This window comes from Anser cygnoides, chromosome 1 (assembly GCF_040182565.1).
Source record: "Anser cygnoides isolate HZ-2024a breed goose chromosome 1, Taihu_goose_T2T_genome, whole genome shotgun sequence".
Classification (NCBI taxonomy): domain Eukaryota; kingdom Metazoa; phylum Chordata; class Aves; order Anseriformes; family Anatidae; genus Anser; species Anser cygnoides.
Window position 1 is genome coordinate 128,326,483 of NC_089873.1, and position 6,300 is coordinate 128,332,782.

Below are 6,300 nucleotides of genomic sequence, written 5' to 3' on the forward strand. Positions count from 1 at the left end.
ATCTAAAATGATTTAACAAGGTGTCTAATCCCATAAAAATATAACATTCTTTACTAGACTAGAGAACTGAAACATGTGTTTACATTTCGAAATAAAAAGTGAAACCTAAATGTCACCTTGTCAATTATTAAGCAGTTGTGTTTATTTTGCAGCAAATAAAAAGGAAGGAAGGGAGGAAGGGAGGAAGGGAGGGAGGGAGGGAGGGAGGGAGGGAGGAAGGAAGGAAGGAAGGAAGGAAGGAAGGAAGGAAGGAAGGAAGGAAGGAAGGAAGGAAGGACGGACGGAAGGACGGACGGAAGGAAGGTTATGTTGATAAGGCACAACACAGTATATCAAGATGACCAGACTAGCCCAAAATTTGTTTTTTAGGCCCTTGTGACAATGCACACACCTCACAAAATGTATGTTTGCAATCCCTGTGGGAGTACAGACCAGGAAGACAACTCCATTTTGTCTATGCAGGCTTTCACCTTGCTGGACATCCTCTCATCTTCAGCTTCAGTATAATTTCCTAAGGGCTGCTAGCATAGACCTAAAAATAGAGACTCACTAAGTGAACCAGCTGCTTCATAAAAACATAAACATCTCAGACAACACAACAGACGAGGACTGATTTGGCAGATCACTTTGCAGATCTCCTTGGCAATGAAGCTTCCTGGCCAGGGACTCCATCCCCTGGGGAACCTGACCAGGGTATGATGTGCCAGTCACACTGCGCTGAGATCTGCTGGAAGTTGTTTGGGAGCAAAAGATGAGTTTGACAAAGAAAAGACTGCAGAAACTAAGCTGCTTTAGACAAGGACCAATACAGAGAGTAGAAAAAGAGGTGGAGAAAAATGAAAGGTAAATTTCGGCATGCATATTCATATTTTTAATACATTTTTGATAATATTTGTGTGAAAGGCAGACATCATTTTTTGATACACTCCATGACTCATAGAGTTTTCAAAACACTCAGAAAGTTGCCCTTTTATGTACTTGCTCCATTTAGGTCTTAGAATCAGAGACGGTTTGGGTTGGAAGGGACCTTAAAGACCACATAGTTCCATCCCCCCTGCCACATGCAGGGACACCTGCCTCTGAGCCAGGTTGCCCAAAGCCCCGTCCTACCTGGCCTTGAGCACTTCCAGGCATGAGGCATCCACAGCTTCTCTGGGCAACCTGTGCCAGTGCCTCACCACGCTCACAGGGAAGAATGTCTTCCTTACATCTAACCTAAACCTACTCCTTTTTAATTTAAAATAGTTAGCCCTTGTCCTAACACTACATACCCTAGTAAAGAGTCTCTCCCCAACTTTCTTGCAGACTGCCTTTATGTCTTGCCTCCATTATCTTCCTACTGAGATCCTAGCAAGTAAAAAGGCTATTTCCCACAATCTCCTCTTTCCCTGGTATGCCTCCACCTGTCTCAGCCCTAAGAACTGAAGTCACAAGATACCTTGGTTAGAGGCTGGAGGAGGACCAAACATTGCGGTAGGACTCAAGGCTCATTAGAACAACATTTTTCCCCTCATGCCAGTCCAGAGGTCCCATGAAAACAACCAGCAGATGTAGGAAACTTCACATACGACCTTCCTGTGCAGTAGTTCTACCTCCTTTCCCAGGCAGGTAAACAGCTACCATCCAGCAGACAAAGTTTGGTAATATCCAACTTGGAAATATCTGGAAAAGAGAGAAAAGGGATTTAGATAGACTTGATTTCTACAGTAAGCAAAAATATCCTTACAGCTATATGTACATGACCTACCTTACTCCTCTGGCCAAGGGCCACCTCTTGTTTGCTGTTTCCAAAGCATAAAAATGTATTTCATTTGAAAGTGATGTAGAAATACTGCTCAGGCATATCTCCAGCTTCTCCCTTCTTTCACTTGTCAGAGTTAACGTCGTGCATAACTGGCAGTACCAGTTTTACCTTCGGAGGTGGCAGCTGGGGAAATTACTGGGAAAAATAAAAAGGGCACTGGAAAAATGGCCTGAGGAGCCAACAACACTGAAAGCCACAGAAAGGTAGGCAGGTCATGCTTTTAGGAGGAAAGTCAGAAGAGCGGGTTTTGGTGAACTGTGGAAAAAGCCGCACACTTACCATCTGAGGACACATTGTATTACAGGGGGTAATCAATAACAGCATGCGAGATGTGTTTCTCCTCCAAGTCATGTTTCGCTTTGTGCACTTTCCTTCTGTTTGCAGCACTGTGCAGACTGCTACAGGCTACTTGAGTGTTTTCTTGTATCTTCCCATTTCCACAAGATCATTTCAGCAGAGGCATTTCCACTCTCAGCAAAAGCAAGCTGTTCCTGTTTGTATCAGGCAAACCAGATGGAGAAAACAAATCATTAATTTATGACTTAGAAGATACATTTTTATGACAGGACTTTGTAGCACCCCACACTTCTTTTTCAGTTTTATTTTTCTTGACATTTACAAGCAGCTAGGAAAATAAAATTAGAAACTGGAGATTCCTCGCAGCGGCGGCAGCTGCGTAATTCCTCTCCGGCTCCAATTTCAGACCCTGCCCTGCCAGCAGCAGCCCCAGGTAAGGCTGCCTCTGCTCCCTGAGCAGCTCACCTCTGCTCCCAGCCAAAAATTGCCACCGGGTCTGCTGGAATAACTGCACGTATATTTTCTCCCTATCCCACTCAGTCAACACGAAATCCTCTACCGAGGTAGCCTGCCTCCTATAACTGGACCATGAAGTGAGCTGCGTTGCCTCCGCTGGTGTCTGTTAAGGGAGCAGGACACTGCCGGGGGAGGCAGGCTGAGGGGTGAAGGGCCTTTGGGCACTTGGGGACAGCAGCACTTTTGCTCAGCTGGGCGGCAGCAGCAGCGCATGCCTGGGCACAGCAGGGATCGGCCTGGCACAGAAGCCACCTCTCATCTGCAGTTCAGGATCACACCTGCCCATGATGCTGGTGTTGTCAGCTCAGCGTGAACAAGCCTGGCTGTCCCTTGCCTTTGGAAATGCTTGGGAAGGCAGCCAGGTACCTTCCTGTGCCTTGGCTGCACTCGGTGCGTTGCACAGATCCAGCCCCAGCGACCAGCCCGCGAGCATCACACTGTCTTGCTATCAGGGGCACCGAGGGTGACTGCCACGTGCCCACAGCTCCAGCCCCGCAGTGGCAGGATCACTCCCTTGCCAACAGCCCAGATGTGCCCCTCGTCCACTTGTGAGATTTTCTGACAGCTCATGGAGGAGAGGCCTGACCAGAAATATTGCTTGCAATGCTTTAGTGAGACAGAGAGCTTCTCCATCTCCACTGCTAAATAATAACAATAAAAAAATATGCATTCCCTCTTTCTGCTCCCGCAATGCCTCTAATAGGTTCCCAGAGCAGATGACCTGTGCATCTCCAAGTGCTTTGGATAGCTCTTCTAGTTCCTGTATGAACCCTTGTGCATCGCAGTTATTAATCACCCAATTCATTGACAGTGCTGACATGGAGGCGAGGTTTAGAAAGTAAGCATGCCTTGGAAATTGTGTCTGATTGTTGGTTTTGTTTGTGAAACTGCTCAGATTGTGGGAACAGTGACAGGCTCTGAGAGGACAATTTAATGTTTTTAAGTCAGATGAAGTGGCTGCTGCTTTTAGTTAATTGCCAACTCTGTTTTTCAGTACTAAACGGAAAACAAATTCTATTCTGTTCCCCATAACGAGCCAATTCCAATTAGGGTAATTACCAGGGGATAATTGTAGACTACCTATGGTTAATTAGGGCTCCACTGTGTGTTTATAACACTCCAGGGATGTAAATATTTTATGATAACCACAGCTTCATACATTGTTACCACTTAATTTAATATATTACATCATTTTTACTGTGAGGGGGAAGAGAAGAGGCAGGCCTTGAAACACGACCTCAAGAGCTGCAACCAGCTCTCCCCAGCAGCAAACCGCCCCGCCTGATAATAGTGTTATGCTGACAAACTCCCTTTTTTAGGTCATCTTCTGTTCATTTAGCAGGAAAAACCTGTGCGCCATCATTAAGGCTGGCTTTGAACTCATGAGCTTGATGGAGAGCAGAAAAGCAAAGGAAGCAGGAGCTGGTGCTGGCCCGATCCCACAGTGCTGCCCAGCCTGTCCAAGGCCACGTGCGGATGGTGCGGTGGGCACCCAGGGGCTCCCTCAGAAAAAAAAAAACACTTTGTGAGATACAAGTAATGCTATCGGGATGAAGCAAGGAAAGAATGATAAATATCTGCAAGTTTTACATGGTATGAAATGTTGCTGGCTGGTGTTGGAAGTGTGAGAGTTTTTCATTTACTATTTATTTCACCAAAAATGTGACAATGTGAGAAGGGAGAGAGAAAAAACAAGGTTTGGATTCTGGAGAAATGCACAGGAAATTTCACCTGCAAACAGGAGTGATATCTGGAGTATAAAACCCACAGAAACCCCTCAGTTTATTAACTGGCCACTCAGAAAATTATCCTGCATGCAGAAATCAGCATCTAATGGAACAAAGAGGGTTCCCCAGGGCATGTCTTTGTGCGGGGTATGAGCAAGCAGTTCAGTTTGCCAGTTGTGCCATGTAACTCTGAACCTGCTAAAGGCTTTCCTTAAACGTGCAGAAGTTCAGAGTCCCCATCCCAGGCAACAGGTAAAATTTTATAAATCGGTTATTTTTTTTCACTCTACAAGAAAATACCCATGTCCAGTATGATTGTGGTGTGAGCGTTCAATGTAATTTCCAACTTTATCAGTACTTTATGATACAATAATTTCATTCATCTATAAAGTAAAAGTTTAGTTAAAATCTTGTTATATAAACCTTTTTACAAAGCAAGCCCTAACCACAGCATCTGAATTAATAATTCTCATTGCCATTTTCCTTCTCGATAACCTCCCACTCAAGACACAGCTGAGACAGCTGCTGATTTTGTTCTCCACTTAAATTCTTCTGTTCTCTAAATAGTGCTACAAGTAATTTGGAAATGTCCTGCTCGAATACCTCTGGTATTCTTCGGAAGGGAAAATGAGGTTTGCAGTACTAGTGGTGAAAGCTTCTTTGTATGTCGTGCCAATACTGAAGGGCATTTCTGCTGCTGATCTTCATTGACTTCGAGCCAGGACAATAAATCAGACTCATATTGTTATTAAATCCCTGAGTATAACTCAGCAGTTAGATGCAATGATGAGAATTATAGATACGCATGAGAATGTTAACATTTTATTCACGTTATGCAACGAACCCGTCAATGTCCAAAGCGAGGAACTAAATGTGCTTCATCTGCCCGATTTTCCTACTTCTGTGGAAAGGGGTGGGGGTGCTGGAAGCAGTTTGCATCTCCTCTGGAGATGGCCACGGCCTGCTTCTTGACCCGCAAGTATGGAAGCGATTCCAGTCCCCCTATTTAGACATAGCCTTGAGTGTATCAGGCATGAATTATTGTTGGTGATAAAAGCACAAGCCTGTGTACATTTCCCAGCTTCGGCTCTCATCTCTCACAAAGGATTATTTCAGAATAATTTCACAATCCCTAAATATAGTATAATCATGCTTATAATTTCAGTGGTTATGAAGAAATCTGCAGAAACACAGAATCTTTTTGAGTTATACCATACCTTCTACCTGAGCCTGCAGGCAGCCTGAAACAGCACTATTGCCAGCTTTGTGGTGCCCAGTTCATCTTAGAAACACCAAATGGTGATAATTTAAATGCACTTTTTTTTGTTACCTTTTTTCTTATTGACTTTAACAGAGTTCAAGCTGCTTTGTTGTTTGTTTTTTTGTGTGTGTGCTTTATTTGTTTGTTTTGATTTTTCATTTAAAAAAAGAAAAAATCTATATCAAAGGTCTTAGATGTTCTACAGCTAGCTGCCGAAAACTACAGCCCATCTTAGGCAATTTAACTGAGTTAGGATTATCATCAATTGAATTTAAGAGACACAAAAAACTGAAGTTGTGGAACAATATTAAAAAAAAAAAAAATTAAATCATGGACTGTATTATATTTTTAAATTACTGTATTTATTCAGTATTCAAACCATGGCAGAGTATCCACTGTGCAAGTTGTATTATTCCTCTGTTTTGTATTTAATTTTTTTTTAAATCCCATTTAAAAAAAAAAAATACAGCTAATGTTCCTGCCAGGTTTCTATTGGTCCTAATCCAGGCATCTCACAGGTAGTTATAATCCATTTGCTTCCAGGACTTGAATGAAGGCTGGCGTCCTTACCTACTTGCATATGGGAAGGAGGCAAGGGCAAAGACATCGTCGTATTTTAAGAAGGTTTTCTAAAGGTTGGCAAGAAAGGAGTTAACCAGGGTTTGACGGCTGTCCTTTGTGGAAAGGGCATACTG

At 43.5% G+C, this 6,300-nt stretch overlaps 1 long non-coding RNA gene across 1 annotated transcript; it reads right to left on the reverse strand.

The window, feature by feature from the left end:
- Window positions 1-482: 482 nt before the first annotated feature.
- On the reverse strand, window positions 483-2,550 carry LOC106037806 (uncharacterized). The gene is made up of 3 exons (XR_001208266.3): window positions 2,084-2,550; window positions 1,748-1,939; window positions 483-1,662 (listed from the first exon to the last, which is right to left on the reverse strand). It is a non-coding gene; the product is annotated as an uncharacterized lncRNA (long non-coding RNA).
- Between the last annotated feature and the right edge of the window lie 3,750 nt (window positions 2,551-6,300).